Source organism: Rhincodon typus, chromosome 5 (assembly GCF_021869965.1).
Source record: "Rhincodon typus isolate 14 chromosome 5, sRhiTyp1.1, whole genome shotgun sequence".
In the NCBI taxonomy this organism is placed as follows: domain Eukaryota; kingdom Metazoa; phylum Chordata; class Chondrichthyes; order Orectolobiformes; family Rhincodontidae; genus Rhincodon; species Rhincodon typus.
This window is the reverse complement of record NC_063336.1, coordinates 48,441,813-48,460,152: the sequence shown is the minus strand read 5'-3', so window position 1 is coordinate 48,460,152 and position 18,340 is coordinate 48,441,813.

The following is an 18,340-nucleotide window of genomic DNA, read 5'->3' as shown; positions in this document are numbered from 1 at the left end:
CATATGTGATATCATGTCCACTGTGGGGTTAATGCACATAACCTCGATAGTAGTCAGCAGTTATTTATTTTACTCTGCTTGTAGAATTCATCTCACAACAAAGAGTTGAGATGCAGGAGGAGGGATGAAAAAGCCCTAGATCCTGGCAAACGAAGTGATGAGGAAATGAGAAATGATTACGGAAAGGTGATGTTGGAGATGAGAAAGCCGCAGACTTGCTGTCAGCCTGGGATTTATTATATAAATTAGCTGCTCATTTATTTTTCTAATTCACTAATGTCAGTAATGTGTTTACATAAGCATTTTATTATTTCACTAGTACTGAAAGCTGCAAGGAATGTCCTCTTTCCTTCGGCACACCACAAGAAGCAGATGTTGAGGACTTGACCGTCATTTACAGAAAAACTCAAGGCAGTGCTTCTTTGTTTTCACTGGTGATATTTCATTTACAGCCATGCAGATTAAGTGGTGATGAGAATATGGAAAGATTATATGAGAATATTATATTAGATGAGAATATTAGACTAGATGGGAATAAAGAAAGCATGGTTAGTAAGTTTGTGGATGACACCAAGATTGGTGGCATAGTGGACAGTGAAGAAAATTATCCAAGATTACAAAGAGATCTCGACCAATTGGGTCAATGGACTGAAGACTGTCAGATGGAGTTTATATGATGCAATGCGTTTTGGTAAAACAATCAAAGACAAGACTTATGCAATTAAAAGTTGGGCCTTGGGTAGTGTAATAGAACAAAAAACCCCACAAGTTCAGGTACATAATTCTTTGAAGTATGCAACATTTGCAGATAGGATGGTTGAGAAGGCATTTAGCACACTTGCCTTCATTGCTCAGACCTATGATGAGAGGACTTGGGACATTATGTTGAGGTTTTACAGCATGTTGGTGAGGCTGATTCTGGAGTACTGTGTCCGGTTCTGCCTGTTGTAGGAAGGATATTATAAAGCTGGAGAGGGTTCAGAACTGATTTACCAGGATGTTGTCAGGAATGGAGGATTTGCATTATAAGGAGAGGCTGGATAGGCCTGGACATTTTTTCACTGGAGCGTAGGTGGTTGAGAGGTGACCTTATAAAGATTTATAAAATCATGAGATGTATAGTGAATGATGATAGGTGTCTTATTCCCGAGGGTAGGGGATTTGAAGACTACGGGGCATATGTTTAAGGTGAAAGGAGCAAGATTTGAAAAAGACGTGAGGGACAATGTGTTTTATACAGAATAGTTCATGTGTGGAATGAACTTCCAGAAGAAATGGGGACGTGGGTACAGTTACAACATTTAAAAGACATTTAGATAAGTACATGAATAAGAAATGTTTGCAGGGATATGGGTCAAGCGCAGGCAAATGGGACAAGTTTAGTTTGGTATTATGGTCGGCATGGACTGGTTGGACTGAAGGGTCTGTTTCTGTAATGCATGACATTATGGTTGTTAATGTTTCCAAAACCTGGGACTGCTACCAATGAAGGATGAGTGACTAACACAAATTGAGAAAACTTTCAGCTTCAGTTTCTTTTATTTGAAATAAGATTGTTACTGCAGTGGACTGAAAGTCTGACCTTTATGAGACTTTTGAAGGACAATACTTGAATCAGTGACACAGGCTGGATTTATTTTAGATGTCTACTAATAGTGCAATCCATTCTGTTACTGTTCACATAGAGAAATGAAAAGGATTATTCATATCATAATTAAAGCTTGACTGTGGTATATCCATGGTAACATCACCTCAAAGTATTTTCTCATAGTTTTCAACTTTTTCATTGCAATTCTTTATTAACTTTTCACTTGTATATTGACTTCTTTCTCTTCTACTCCCTGATCCTGATCTGGAGTTTTACAATTATTTCCTGTGACCAATCTAATTGTCTGTTCTTCCGTTTAGAATTTCTTTTATCGGTTTAACCCAGTCTATTAACTATTCCTTCCTTGATCTCCTGCTAGCACTTTTCTTGTGTATAAAGTATCTCTATTTGCAAGTCAGATATCATAGAATAATAGCTAAGAAAAGAAACTACTTGGCCCATCATATCGATGCTGGCTCTCTTCAGCTTATCTACTTCCACACCCTTGCCTTTTCCCTGCAGCCCTCAAATTCCTTCTCTTTAGCTAATTATCCAATTCTCTTTTGAATCTGCTTCAAGCACAATCTCACGTATTGTATTTCAGATCCTCAACACTCGCTGCATGAAAAATGAGATTCCTCATGTCACCGTTGCTTCATTTGCCAATTATCTTAAATCTACACCCTCTTGGTCTTGATCTTTCCAGCAGTGGGAACAATTTGTCCCTGTCTACTCTGTCCAGATGCTGCATGATTTTGAATAATAAATCCCAATCAGAATTCCTCTTATTCTTCTCTTGACGAAGGAGAACAGGCACAGCTTCTCCTATCTAACCCTGTAACTGAAGGCCCTTACACCTGGAATAATTCTTGTGAATGTTTTCTGCATTTTGACTGATGCCTTCATACCCTTTGTAAAGTTTATTGACAACACCTGTATGATCAAATGCTCAAGTTGAGGCCAAACTAATGTTTCACACAGATTTACCATAAATCCCTTGCTTTTGCATTCTATGTTCCTGCTTGTAAAACCAAGGATTCCATATGCCCTATTAACCAATTTCTCGACTTGCCTTGTCATTTTCAATAATACATGACATATGTCTATCTCCATGTGTAACTGCAATGATTGTACCTCTTCCCTGCTGTTATCAGACTTTTGAATGGACTGCCCAAATGTTAATTTTGATCTGTCTCTCTGCACCTTCTCTGTGGCTATAACACAAAAATTTTGCACTCAGTTCTGCTACCCTGATACACTTTGTATATTACGATCTGCCTGTATAGCATGCTAAGCAACACTTTTCACTACACCTTGGTGCATGTGATAACAATAAATCAAACTCAAGCTTTTTATTTTATCTTGCTATTCTTGATTCCTCCTACCACAGTGAATCCCTTTACACTTTTCTGAATTGAATATCATCTGCCAGCTGTCTGCCCATTGCACCAGTCTGAAGTTTATCGTCCTCATAATTCACAATAACTCCAGTATTCATATAACATGCAAATATTGAAATTATGTTCTATATACCTAAGAGTAGGTCATTAAACTCAAGAAGAGTGTAAGTTCTAACACCAACCCCTTGGGAACTCTACTGTAAGCCACTCTCCATCCAAAATATCAATAGCCATCCTGAGTCTACTTCTTGCCAGAGAATTTCATAACCATTTTGCTATTTTTCCTTTCATTCCATGACTCCAGCTTTGTTGACAAACATGTTATGTGGCACTCTATTAAATGTCATTTGGAAGTCAAGACACACCACATGAACTATCACCCACAACAAAAAGCTGAAGCAATTTAGTTAAACATGAATTGTCCTCAATGTATCCTTGCTGAGTTTTCTTAATTAACACACTCTTGTTCAAGTGACTGTTAATTTGGTCCTGAATTCTTGTTTCTAAAAGCTGCATCTGGTTACATAGAACATAGGTGCTGGAGTAGGCTATTCGGCACCTCCAGCCTGCTCCACCGTTCATTATGATCATGGCTCATTATCAAGCTCAATATTGTAATCCTACATTCCCTCATATCCTTTGATCCCTTTAGCCAGAAGATTCCTTTATCTCCTTTTTTGAAAACACAATGTTTTGACCTCAACCACTTTCTGTGTTGGTAAATTTCACAGGTTCACCACTTTCTGGGGAAGAAATGTCTCCTCACCTCAGTCCTAAAAGTTTCCTCCTTATCTTTAAACTATCACACCACCTTCTGGACTCCCCCCTCCATCGAGAATATCCTTCTTGCATCTAACTTGTCGAATCCTGTTAGAATTTTATGGTTTCTATGAGATTCCCCTCATTCTTCTAAGCTCCAGTGAATACAATCCTAAGCAAATCAATTTCTTTTCCTGCTGTCGCAGGAGTTAATTTGTTAACCTCCCAGCACTCCCTCTATAACAAGAATACCCTTTCTCAGATAAGGAGACAAAAACTGCTCACAATATTCCAGGTGCGGCCTCACCAATGCCCTCTATAATTGCGGAAAGATGTCCTTGATCCTGTACTTTAATCCTGTCATTATGAAGGCCAACATACAGGTTGCCTTCTTTAGTAATTGCTGCATCTATGTGCTAACTTTCAGCAATTGATACATAAGGACATCCTGCTCTCATCGAATATTCCCCTCTCTCAATTTACAGCCATAACATCATAGAGTCATAGAGATGTACAGCATAGAAACAGACCCTTCGGTCCAACTCGTCCATGCTGATCAGATATCCTAAAGTAATTTAGTCCCTTTTGCAGGTTTTGGCCCATATCCTTTTAACCCTTGCTATTCATGTACCCATCCAGATGTCTTTTAAATATTGTAATTGTACCAGCCTCTACCACCTCCCCTGGCAGTTCATTCCACACACGCACCACCCTCTGCATGAAAAAGTTGCCCCTTAGGGTCCCTTTTAAATCTTTCCCCTCTAACTTTAAACCTATGCATTCTAGTTTTGGACTCGCCTACCCTGCGATAAAGACCTTGTTAATTCTCTCTATCCATACCCCTCATGATTTTATAAATCTCATAATGGTCACCCCTCAACCTCCGATGCTCCAGGGAAAGTAGCCCCACCCTGTTCAGCCACTCCATATAGCTTAAACCCTCCAACCCTGGTAACGTCCTTGTAAATCTTTTCTGAACCCTTTCAAGTTTCACATCTTTCCTATAGCGTGGAGACCAGAATTGAATGCAGTATTCCAAAAGCAGCCAAACCAAAGTCCTGTACAGCTGCAACATGACATCGCACCTCCTATCCTCAATGCAGTGACCAATAAAGGCAAGCATATCAAATGCCATGCGACTCCACTTTCGAGGAACAATGAACCTGCACTCCGAGGTCTCTTTGTTCGTCAACACTCCCCAGGACCTTACCATTCAAATAATAATCCACCTTCCCATTTTTAGTGCCAAATAATCTCAAATTTATCCACATTATGCTACATCTGTCATGCCTTTGCCCAGTCACTCAGCCTGTCCAAATCATATCTCCTTGATACCCCACAAATTACTGCTTGCCAGTCAGAAGAAGTCCCATTTATTCCTTCTGTTTGTTTCTGTCTGATATACAATTTTCTATCCATCTCAATACACTTTAATCACATGCACTTTAATTTTATACACTTTACACAGCCTCAAATAGATGCAATGATCCAGACTCTATTGCATTCTGAAGCAACTTCCACAGATTAATGGTCCTCTGACAGAAAAAAAAGGTCTTCTCATCTTCATCTTAAATTGCCGACTCCTGATTTTTAAACTCTCCTCCCTAATTCTAGTCTCACTCATAAGGGTAAGTCTCACCCCAGCATCCACCTACCCAAATCCTTTCAGAATCTTATGTGTTCCAACGACCACATTGCATTCTGCTAGGCTCCAATGGTTATGAGCCTAACGTGTTCAACGCTTCTCATAAAATAATTGTTTCATCCCATTAATCAGACAAATTAACCTCTTCTGAACTGACTTGAATTCAGTTATGTCCTTTCCTAACTAAAGAGACCTAAACTGTACACAGGACTCATTACATCCCAATGAAGTATCACTGAGTTGTAATATAAGGGCTATTAATATTTAATTTATTGACTGATTTAATACCTCGAACTCCCGTCTGAAAGAAAACACCTTTTAAATGAAACAGGTTTTTATATGGTTGTAGAGGTAACCTGACATCCAAGAGTAGCCGAGTTACTAAAACCTCTGGTGTAGGTTAAAAGGAGATATGCCTGAATAGATCCCCTGAAGAAATTTACGCTTGCCATTATTTGGACTATCTGGAAAGAAATACCAGGGGGCTGTATTTTATGTTTATTTGGCTTGGTCTCAGTCACGTTGATTTTTTGTGAAAGGTTTTTGTTGGGAAGTCTAACATTTTCTCACCTTATCTTACCAAATTCACCTCATTAACTATGTATCCCACTCCTGTAACATCCCTCTTAATGGATTCCAACTCCATCTAACCACACAGCGCTCCTAGAAAATAAACCTCTTCACTCAGTGGATGTCCACTGAAAGTTAAACATTCCTGACATCCGTGCCATGTTTAAAAGGCTACCGTGCCACTGGATAAACACTGCCAATCAGAAGCAGCCATATGTGGTGACAGTCATTCAGTCAGAAGATGTCAGAGAAGGGGAAGCTGAGGCTGTGATTCCCCGATAAAGACCTGGATATCATCTTGGACTTAATGATGCAAAGGAGGGCATCTTCTTATTGGAAGACCGGCGAGGGAGGCCACCCTGCCGGACTAGGGTTCCCAATAGCTTTCCTAATTGATGCACAGGTCTGTGTACGGCAACAACTTCTGGAATCAGACTTCAATGCCACAATTGACATGCTGATGGAATGCCAGAACGGCTGTGCACGCACAGCTTAGAGGGAGTTTTGCATCCGAGCCCAGCAGCCTTATCTGAGGTTTCCAACTGCGTCAGTGTAGTACCTGGGGATGTTCACAGCGTCAGTGGGAAATGGACAGCTCACCCAGAAGACATCTCCTCTGTTGATGAGACTACTGAGACCTTGGAAGAAACAGCAGTAAGGCTGCCTCCTGGACCTTCCACTGGCTCAGACGTTGGACCCTGTGTTTTTGGTAATCAGGGACTTTGTCCACATGCACAGGGAGAAATTGCAATGGAAAACAATGGGCCTCAGAGCTTAGAAGTTGGAAATGTAGGCTTACAATTCAAAGGGATATGGCAGAATCACAGGGCTGTTATTTGGATAGCGATAACCAAACTGTGACAGGAAGGGACAGAGTGTACAAACATAGAAAAACAGCAGTAAATTTGAGTCGAAAGGGAAAAAGAAATGGTAAAAAGGTCAAATTGATGGTTCTAGACTTGTATGCATCTAGTATTTGGAACAAAATAAATGAGTTAATGGAAAAAGTACTGGTCAATGGGTATGATCTTATCACCATAATGGAGATGTTGTTACAAGGAGGTCAAAGTTGGGAATTAAATATTCTGGTGCATGTGACTTTTTAAAAGGCAGGAAGGATATGGTTGTGGGGTAGGATTGTTAGTACAAAATGAAAGAAAAACAGTGATCTTGGATCAGAAGAAGTAGGATTCATATGGGTGAAGGCAAGAAAGAAAAAATGGAAAAAGACAATGGAAGGAAAAGTCTATAGGCCTCTTAACAGTAGCTATAAGGTAATGCAGAAAATAGATCTGGGATAATAGGGGCATTAAAAAAAAAGCAGTATATTAATCATGGGTGAATTTAATTTTTGCGTAGATTGAGATAGTCAGATTGGCAAAGGCAGCCATGAGGAATAATTGATAATGTATATTCAGGACAGATACCTAGAATAATATGTTGTGGATCTAACCAGTAATCAGGGTATTTTATATCTGATTTGTAATGAAGAATAATTAATATAGAATATTAGAAAAAAAGATTCCCTTTGAAACAGTGACCAGAATAAGGTAGAATTTAGCATTCAGCTTCAGAGTGAGAAACTTGGGTTGGAAACAACAGTGCTAAACTTGAATGAGGGTAATTGCAAAGGACCGCAGGTAGAGCTAGCTGGAGTGGACTGAAAAGGTTCTCTCTAAACCTCCTATTTTTCACTTTAAAATTACGTATTCTAGTTATTGATCCTTGAGTAAGGGGAACTGATGCTTTCTATTCACCCTGTTCCTGCCCCTCATAATCTTATTACACCTCTATCAGGACCCCCTAGTCTTTCTCTGCTCTAAAGAAAGGGAGCCTAACCAACATGACCTTCCTGCTCTTACAATCTATGCCAAGGCTGATAAAGGCCAGCATCCCAAATGCCCTCTTAACTACCCTATTAACTTGCCCTGTCACCTTCAGGAATCTGTAAACAAGCTCCCTAAGATTCCTCCGAGCTTCCTAGTGTCCTGCCATTCCTAGTGTACTCCTTTGTCTTGTTCTTTCTTCTAAAGTGCACCACCTCACACTTATCAGGGTTAAATTCCATCTGCCACTGATCTGCCCATCTGATGAATCCATTTATATCCTCCTTTAACCTAACACCTTCCTCTTCATGGCCAAACACAGCCAATCTTTGTGTCAGCAGCAAACTTACTTATAACTTCCACAAAATTCTTATGTACATCATTTATATATATATATATCAGAAACAGAAAGGGACCCAGCACTGATCCCTTTAGTGCATCATTGCATACCATCCTGCTGTCACACAAACAGCCTACTGCCTGCCTTTGTCTCCTACCACTGAGCTGATTTTAATAAGGGATGTTAAGAACAGAATCAAATTGAAAGAAAAAAATATAATGGTGCAAAGATTTGCGGTAAGACAGATAATTGGGAGAGTTTTAAAGGCAACAAAAAATGACTAAAACAATAATAAGGAGCGAGAAAATAAACTTTGAGGATAAACTTAAAAGTAATACCAAGGTGGACAGGAAGAGCTTCTTTACATATATAAAAAGGAAATGAGAAGCCTATGTTAACATAGGCCCCTTCAAAAAGAAGGCCGGGGAATTAATAATGGGGAACCCGGGAGTAGCAAAGGAGTTGCATAATTACTTAGTATCGGCCTACACAGTAGAAGACACTAATAGCATTTAAAATAACGAGGGGCAAAAGGAAGAGAGAAAATAAATACATAAACTATGATCAGAGAAAAAATACTAGAGAAACCAATGTGACTAAAGACCAATAAGTCCCCTGGACCTGATGCATTCTTGTGGGGCCACAATTATTTACTATACATGTGTGTGTATAATGACTGGTTTGAGGAAAGTGAGTTTGAGATGACTCAAAAAATAGGTTGGAAGGCCAGTTTTAAGGCTGACACAAAGAATCTGCAGAGAGACTAGACTGCTTAAGTAAGTGGTCAAAAACTTAGCAGATGGAATATAATGTGGGCAGATGTGAGGTTATGGATTTTGGCAGGAAGAATAGAGAGGAGTTAGGTATTATTTAAATGGAGGAAGACAACAGGAAGCTGAAGCACAGAGGATTTTGGAGACCCTCATGCATAATTTATGAAAAGCTAGCGTACAAGTTCAACAGGTAATAGGGAAAATAAATAGAATGTGGCCTTTATTTCAAAGGGAATGAAGTATAAAAGTAGCAAGGATTTGCTGAAACTATGCAAGACCCTAGTCAGACTGCAGCTGGAATAACATGAACAGTTTGGTCCCCTTAGCAAAGGAAAGATATACTGGCACTGGAGGCAGTGCAGAAAACATTCACTCAGCTGATGTCAGGTATGGAGGGACTGTCTTATGAGTAGAGTTTGAATATGTTAGACGTGTACTCGTTGGAGTTTAGGAGACCTTATTGAAACATATAAGATTTTTAGACAACTTGGCAGGTAGAATAGGAAAGGTTGTTTCCCAATGCGGGAGAGTCTAGGCTAAGGCTGGCCATTTGTGATAGAGATGCAAAGGAATTTCTTTTGTGAGAGTATTGAACCTATGGATTTCTTTACCAGTGAATGCTGGGTCATTAAGTATATCCAAGGCTGAGATAGGCATATTTTTAATCATTAAGCAAATCAAGTGTTATGGGCAAAAGGCAGAAAAGTGGAGTTCATGATTATCAGATGTGCCATGGTCTCCATTGAATGGTGGAGCAGGCTCAATGGGCTGAATGGCTTAATTCAGCTCTTATATCTTATGGTTTGATGGTCAATAAACTGTAGCCTTAAATTAACCTTCCTAATCACTTGCTGTATGATCTACAAAGACACCCAAATCCTTCTGTACTGCGAGCTCTGCAGTCCCTCAACAATTCAAATAATATCCTGCAGTTCTATCAAAGTGGTCAAGTTCACATTTTCCCACATTGTAGTTCATAAATTTTGCTCATACAATTAAAGTATCTTGATACAGCACATTATATGTGATTAAAGAAATGAGCTACCAACTTCTGAGAACCACCAGCTGGAGTAAATGTGATATTAAGGGCCTTATATATCTTCCTGAACAACGTTATCACTATCAGGGTCTTCTTGATCGGGGATTCTTGCCTCTGCAGTCTGGGCAGTTGGTCACAGTCAGTTCTGGGTAAATATCTTCCATTAAAGTTAGTTTTATACTTGTATTCCTTCTGTGTGCTCAAATAGTTTATGATATTTATATGTGACATTTATATGACATTCCTCTGTTGATTTATTTTTAATACTTTATTGCCTCTGTTGAAATAGCAGACAAGGGAATGATCAAAAACTAATATCACAATTTGCAAATTAATATTTCAATACATATTTTCGCTATCATGTGACAGGTCTTCATTTGAGAAGCTACAAGATTGCAGGTTTATTTTTAAATTCTAATCAATTGTTCATTATTTCCTACCTGCTGTGTTGTCTATTCTATTAACTTCAAAACATGAAGTTTTAAATTTGGATGGCATTTCAAAAGGGTGTTCAGAGGGGATAGAAGCTCCATTTTAGTTATTTTCTACTTGCTGGTCACAGGATGGCACATGCAAAAGTCAGATGTTCTATTACTTGTTTGTTGTCTCCATTAAGGAATGTTTTTAAGCCCAAATGGATGAGGAAGTAAAATGACGAGAGCGAAGAATGTGAATTACAATTCCCTGATCACCTTTTTTAAACTGTGCTACAGAAACTCAGCTTGATTCTTTTCTTTCACTACTGTAAATTGTAACTGCATCTACTGTCAAAAACACTGCTCTTTAGCTGTAGATCTGGTCCTAGAATTGAAATAATTTCACAGAAGCAAAGAATTGCTGTAGTACAGAAGGAGAGCATTCAGCATTTATCAGTTATTGAGTAAAGGCATACTCATCATATATTGCCCCTTGTTGAAGTTTAGTGGATTTGTACCTATGGTATTTGAGCTGAATTAGGGTGCATAAATTCCTCGCGGTCTTCTTCTTTTGGCCAACTTCTGCTGTTTCACCTCCTTGTTTAACAGAGTGATTTAACCTTGAATGGAATTACTCCTTTATAATAATTTTTACATTAATCCATGCAGCCTTTTGAAGACTCTTTGTGAAACAACTGGGCCACAATTAACAGGCACCATTAACCCAATGGGTGGGATTTTTTCTGGATAGGCACGGTTCAATATTCTTGGTTATCAACCTACCTAGGAGAAGGTAAACTCTGATTTGAAAACGCAAAACAGAAAGCTCTTTGTCAGCTGACAGTGCAGGAAAAGGTACAGGCAGAAAGGGCCAAATGGCCTCCTCATGTGATACATTGAAGAAAACAGGCAGTACCGATGACATGGACATAAATTTGTCCGGCTTCTTTAGCAGTTCATTTATGAGAAGACCGGCACTAAAATTAAATGGGGAAATTCCTTGTCACACAGCTGAGTCAGTCAAGTTTGTTATCCAAAACTCAGCTAAAGGCGTGTGGAAATCAAAAGCAATGAAGGAGGGACTGGTCGCTGCCATTGCTACTTGTTCATGAGGAGCCAGCAAATACCTCATCAGTGGATAACTGCCCAGACATTAGCAGACCAGCGCTGAGCTATATATTCAACAAGAAGGATCATTTCTGAATTGTCTACAGGAGCAACAGAACAGTCCCAGCAGTGGGACAAAATAGCACAAATAAATCACAACAACCTATTCCTGTCCAGGAATCAGATGTTAATGAAGAGCAAGGTGATTTTTCTTTCTGGTTGTGGAACTCAAGGTGACCTTTGCGACTCTGATATTTTTTTGTTAACAGCAAGAAGACTCACTAATTAGATAAAGACCAAAGCATCTGTACCACTGTACCTAGTTCAAACATTACATTCTTCAACTTTCTAATGTCTATGAGGTACAGGAGGTAATTCAATGAAATTTAGGGGGCAGTTGTGTGCTACACATTGCTGTAATAGATAAGAATTTAGGGACATTCTGTCAATAGTTTCTAACTATTGCATGGACAAGTTTCTTTCAGCGTGAACTTTCTTGATTCAGCAGCACCAGACAACTGGAATATATATTTTTCGATGACAGCACAGCCTCAAGGTGACCCGTGCGTTTTCTGAATCTTCCATTTCCCTTTGCAACCATGCAATAACACCAGACATGAAGGAAACGAGCTGCAGGATCCCACTTTAGATCTCTTTGAAGACAAAATTGCCTGAGAAAGAAAAATGACCATTTTTGGTGATATCATGGAGGAGGTGGTCCTAGATCTAGTCATAATCTTCCTACACAGCACAGAGAATACTCTGGAGCGACCTCTGTTTGTGCAGTTTCTGTTTGTGTTTTTACTTGAATTAGTGTTTTGCTGACTACAATACAGCTGTGCTTTTGTCTCACAGTGCCACTGAACACTTCACTGTTATATGGAAGTGTCCACGGTTGGATTTCATGGTCCTTTTGTTCTCAAGAGGTGGCCCAAATGGACATCCTTCTTACTGCCAGAACACATTGTGGGGAAACAATCCTTCCTGAAAATGCAGAGCTGCTCATGGTAGACTAGTCTTATGTGCCAGATGCCTGCATACAGTCTGCAGAGTATTCAGTATTCAGAGTCCCATTTAGATTTACAAGCAAGCATACCCAAATAATGTTCCAAGAGTTGCTACTGATTTCCTTAATTCCACATATCAGCTTACAGATCAGATTCAGCAACAATACCTCTTTAAAAAGTAAGTCCTTCATTTAGGTGAAGCCCTCTTCATCTTGAACAAAGTCAACAGGTCAATCTGTTATAGAGTCTCCTTACACTGTAATGATACTATATTGTCATGCTGAGTGTTTGGAGATCTTTGACCGTCCTCAATTCTAATTTTCCTGAATCTGGTGGGGAGTGGACATAAGAGAAATGTTAATAGTTAAATGTTAGGGAAAATGTGAATGATGCATGATAGTCGTTTAAAAGGATACAGTGAAAGATTTGGAGCATGGAGTAGGAAAATGATTAAGGTCCGCTGTCGTCCAGCCAAATTAGAACGAGGATCGACTCAGCATGTTTTGAGGAATGCTCTCACCTACCTAACTCTGCATACATCAAACGCAGTTAATAAAAGGTTCCAGTTCACTGGTATCCAGACAGACATACCACTTTCTTTACAATCTCAACATAACCTCATAATACAGTTGGCCTCAGAGTGATGGTGACTCTCCAGAGATCAGGGCTGAAGTGGAGTTTGCATCCTCCTAAATTTACAGAGATTTTTTTTTTTCAGGTGTCATGCTGCTGTATCCAATCCAGGGAAAGGAAAGAAAAGGATCACTAAATATAGCTTTCCTTCCTTGCACATGTCAGGTCACCGTTCCTAACTGCTCATCAATCGTTCCTATCAAACTGCATACAAATCTCAAAACAAAACAAAAGAAACTTGGCTCATGAACTTTCAGAACACAGAGCAAAAAGTACAAACAGCCCTCACGTCCAGAAGTGAGGTCCGGTACAAAATTGAGTTAGCTAGCTCTCACTGAACCAGGTTTGACAAAGTGTAGTATTTTGAGGAAGTAGACACATTCTACAAGATTGGAAACTCCAAAGATCAGATTTGACTGTGAGGCGTGGCTTTGCTATTCAATCTGCATTGGCCACACGAACCCAATACACTTCTCAAGGGTCCTAATGATGGACTGATACTTTGAGAAAGCCATTTGGAAGCCAGTCTTCAACATTTAGCAGCATTATGCACCAACAATATCATACACACACAAAGTGAAAGAAACAATCTATAATAATCCAAAAGTGGCTACATCTCTATTTCCTTTAAAGTGCATTTCTTCAACCAATCCTTCAGTTACCTACATGCCAAAAGCTCAGCTTTTCTTTATATGTAGCACATTGGGACATCTGTCTGTATTAAGGACTTCATTGTGGGTTTTTGGCAGCCTAGTAAATAGGAATGCATATTTAACAGATACATGCACACAGAAATTTCAACCTTTTTGTGTGTAGAATAAAAATTAGATAATCAAGTCAAATGTTCCATAGTGCAGTGTTAATAATCAATGTTCCATTTAATTCTGAATGGACTAAACCTTTTATTTAAAACAAGCTTATTATTTTATTTCTTTTGCTTGTTTGTTGTTTCTGAATGTTGAACGTGTTCTATAGGTTCCCCCTGTTTAACTCCAGGATTCTGGTCAACCTGAGACAAATGAACAAACTGGAGTATAAATAATCAGTTAATTTGTATTTGGAAACACTGACTGAGTATGGACTATATTTACCAATGTCCCAGGACAACAACTGGTGCCTATTTGTGCACATTTTAAATTATTGATATCACTTTCGAGGATTGCTAGTACATAACTAAGCTTTCTGAACTAAGAACGCTATTAAAGAGATTTGGAAATAATTCTAATTCTTAATTCAGCCTTGTCACTTACACTGAATGAACAGTACAATTGTAACAAAAACATAAAGGCAGATGTTAGTGTTCCACAGATTGCCATTTTGAATATAACAGGTGACTCCTTATCGTGCCTGAAGTGATGCTACATTGAACTTCCAGACAATGGTTTGTCAGTTAATATTTCACTTGCATTGAGGAAGTTAAAAATTTTGCATTTGGTATATAACTGATTTCAGGAAGGTATTCTGTAAAATCAAAATAGTATACTGTGTTGTATAGAGGCTATTTACAGAGGCTATTGGATAAAATGTGGTTCCTTAACTACCTCTGATCCTCATAATTTGCTGAGCTGTGAAAATTGGGGCTGGCTTCAAGCTGCACTTAAGTTACAAGGAGTATCTCAGGCAAAGTTCCAAATCAGAAATCAGGAGGCAATTTGTCATGAGGTTCATTTAGCTCTCTAGCTCTGCGACTCATTGATGTTATAGAACTTACAGACATAAAATACACATTAGAATTGGCAGGTTGGAGATCTCACTCAAACAGGTCAACTTAGGCAGTCATTATTTTGGCACTAATAGAATTTATGCATATCCATATTAAAACTGACACAGAATCATGGACCTAGAAACTTGACGGAGCTCCACTATAAGATTGCATGGCATGTTCAAATGAAGACAGTCCTTCGATTTATTTAATCTAATCCTTTCAGAATACCAAGACAATGATCTTGCTAATATAGCATCTCGGTGCTTCTTAAATGAGTCCACTGGGTAGATATCAAGCACTGTCTGTTTTACCAGCTGATCATTTGCTGCATAAAGAATTACTTGTTGCAAGCCAACTAAAATTATTTTTCACAATCTTGAAGCTGTGTTCTTTATTCCTGTTAGCCTGGCATTTCTGAAAAATATATACTTACATTGTGTATTGCATTAAGTCTAGTAGACATCATGAGTGATGGATGGAATTTTCCTGTCGTGCCTACAATATTGCATACATATTGTAAAGTGAACAGCGAGAAAACAGGAAACCAAAGGCTAAAGTTAACTAAAGTTAGTCCAAATCTGTCATTAGGAAAATGCTGGAATCCAGCCTTAAGGAATTAGTAGCAGGACATTTAGAAAATCATAGTACAATCAAGCAATGTCAACATGATTGTACGAACAGAAATTTATTTTTGACAAATTTCTTAGAGTTTTTGAGAATGCAAAAAGCAAGGTGTAGTGATTGGCCAGTTGGAAATCATTGAATATGAGTTCCCTGATTGGGGCTGTTAATCTGGCCCAATCAGGGAGTCCTGACAAAACTAAAACAGCTGGTGGCGATGAGGGAAGACAAAGGGCCGTCACAACCAAAATTCAAATCTTTTTGGATCTGGAGAGACCAGGTCACCATAGAGGACAGCTATTATTAGTAAGGGTCGCTGCCAGATACGAGCTGAAATCCACCAAGTTCATCCAGGAGTTTCCAAAATCTGGTGGCCAGGATTGGATGCCAAAATAGCTGTGTGGGACAATGCCCAAACTGCAAACAAGGGCAAAAATTACCACCAGTAGCTTCCCAACATTTGTGTGAATGGATGAGTTAACCCTGGGCTCAGTTACACTTCGACTATGCCGGTCTGTTCATGAGCTCAATGTTCTTGGTCATTGTTGAAGCCCACTCAAAGTGGCTAGATGCGCAGAGAATTCATGCATCAAACCTAGGGATGGTGACTGAAAAGTTGCGAGCATCATTTGCAATACATGGACTCCTGGAAGTATTGGTCGTAAACAATGGGATTTACCAGCAGGCATTTCAAGTATTTCCTAAAGTTGAATGGCATTTGGTATGTTCACACAGCTCCATACCATTCATCATCTAATGGTCTGGCGAAAAGAGCAGTCCAAACATTGAAGGCAGACTTAAAGAAACAGCTTACAGCTTCACTCGATACCAAACTGTCCTGGTTCCTGTACGATTATAGGACGACCTGTCACACAACAACAGATGTAGCTCCAGCAGAGTTGCTGATGGGGAACATGTTCTGAGGAAGGGTCACCGGACCCAAAATGTTAACTCTGTTTTCTCCTTCACAGACGCTGCCAGACCTGCTGAGCTTTTCCAGCAACTTTGTTTTGTTCCTGATTCACAGCATCCACAGTTCTTTCGGTTTTTATTTGGTTTATAAAAGGAGTTATATATTTTCAAAATCAGCTGTTTGATAATAGCTTACAAATGAAATTAACCCGCAGAGGACTGAACAGAATTCTTGACAATATATACAGTGTAAAAATGACTATTTATGATTGCTTTATGATGAGATGCCTGAGGGTATGTAAGAATCCTTACAATAACAAATGAACAGAAACTTAATCAAGCACAACCAAATGTTGACAATTACTGAGCCCTAAAGATCGTTGCTAGGCTTCCGCCTAATAATATTGGAACTCTTTCCACTGATTAGATTTGGCGAATAATTTTTAATACTGCATGCCACTGATATTATTCAAATCTGGTTTTGAGAACAACCTGACATATTCCTGGTTATCCATCATGTAGTATTTGTACAAATTACTGAGCATACCTTCCACAATTATCACCATAAAATTGTTGGTGATTGATTCGTTTTATTTTGTTATTTGAATATTTATCTTCTATAATAAAAAAAGTAAAAACATTTCCTTGTTAGATGCATCTTAAAATTGCTGCATTATTGCAATTTTCTATCTCATTATCTAGTTGTCGGTCCAGCTCTCACTCTCCCTCACTACTCATCTGTCCAAAGTCTAATTTACAATAATACCCCATTAATATTACAACTGCTGCTAAAGAAAACACAAAGGAATTTAGCAAAAAAAATCCTTCTTGCATAGTAATAGTGCAAAGACTCATTAAATGTTAAAATTACAGAAAAAAAGTAAGAAATTAGGTCAACTGGATGTTTTTCTTGGCTATTACATCTGTAATGATCTGACTTGTATGAAGTTGGTAGAAGTGCCGTGCTGATAAGCTTGAATCACTGAGTCAAAATGAGCCATGACATTTTCCTAGGAGGTAGCAAGAACTGCAGATGCTGGAGTCAGAGACAACACAGTTTGGAGCTGGAGGAACACAGCAGGCCAGGCAGCATCAGAGGAACAGGAAAGTCGAAGTTGTGTCCCGACACGAAACGTCAACTGATGCTGCCTGGCCTGCTGTTTTCCTCCAGCTCCACACTGTGTTGTCCATGACATTTTCCTAGCTTTTGTAGATTTTAAAGTTATATTAATTGCTTTTTCTATTTGCAACTCAAAGTTATGAACTCGTTATGACCAAGAATTTACTCAAATCTTCTGGACATGTAAAGCCAATGTTAATATAAAAGCTAAAGACCTATTTAATAAGTAAGTTTAATTATTTTATGCCATCATATGAACACAAGGTATAGTTTTGAGACAACAGTCATATTTTTGTTGAGTTGAATCACCTCTGGAAGCCTTTAAAAATGGTGAACAAGATTATGTTGTGGCAGCTCCATCCTCATTTCCAAAAGATCCCATTTTTACCAATAAAGAAACAAAGACTTGTCTTAGGACATAAGAGCAGGACATTTAGCGCATCAAGACTGCAGCTTTTTTATTATTATTGGCCATTTTTCAGCCATGTTCTTTTAATCCTATCTATCTTATCATTAACTTCCTTGATTAGCCATGTTTGGCTGATTTTTTTGAGTTTTTGCACATCAATGAATCAGACAGGTGAGAAACCCAAACTTAACAGGGCCATTTTGAAACAGTGCTGACTTCGACAGACCACATTTTCCCTGATTTAAGCATCTAAACCTACAGTGTGGGAATTATATTGATGAAGGAGATGGAAACAATCTAGGAGGACAGAAGTGGCATGGTTTGTAATTATTTCATTCTCCAATCCTTAAAATTATTTTAAAAAAAGCTAGACTTTAGCTGTCAGAATAAAAGCAGAAAAAAACTATAATATGCTGGAGTACATTGACTGACAGGTCATTTGAGAAAAAGCGTAACTATCTATTCCTGAA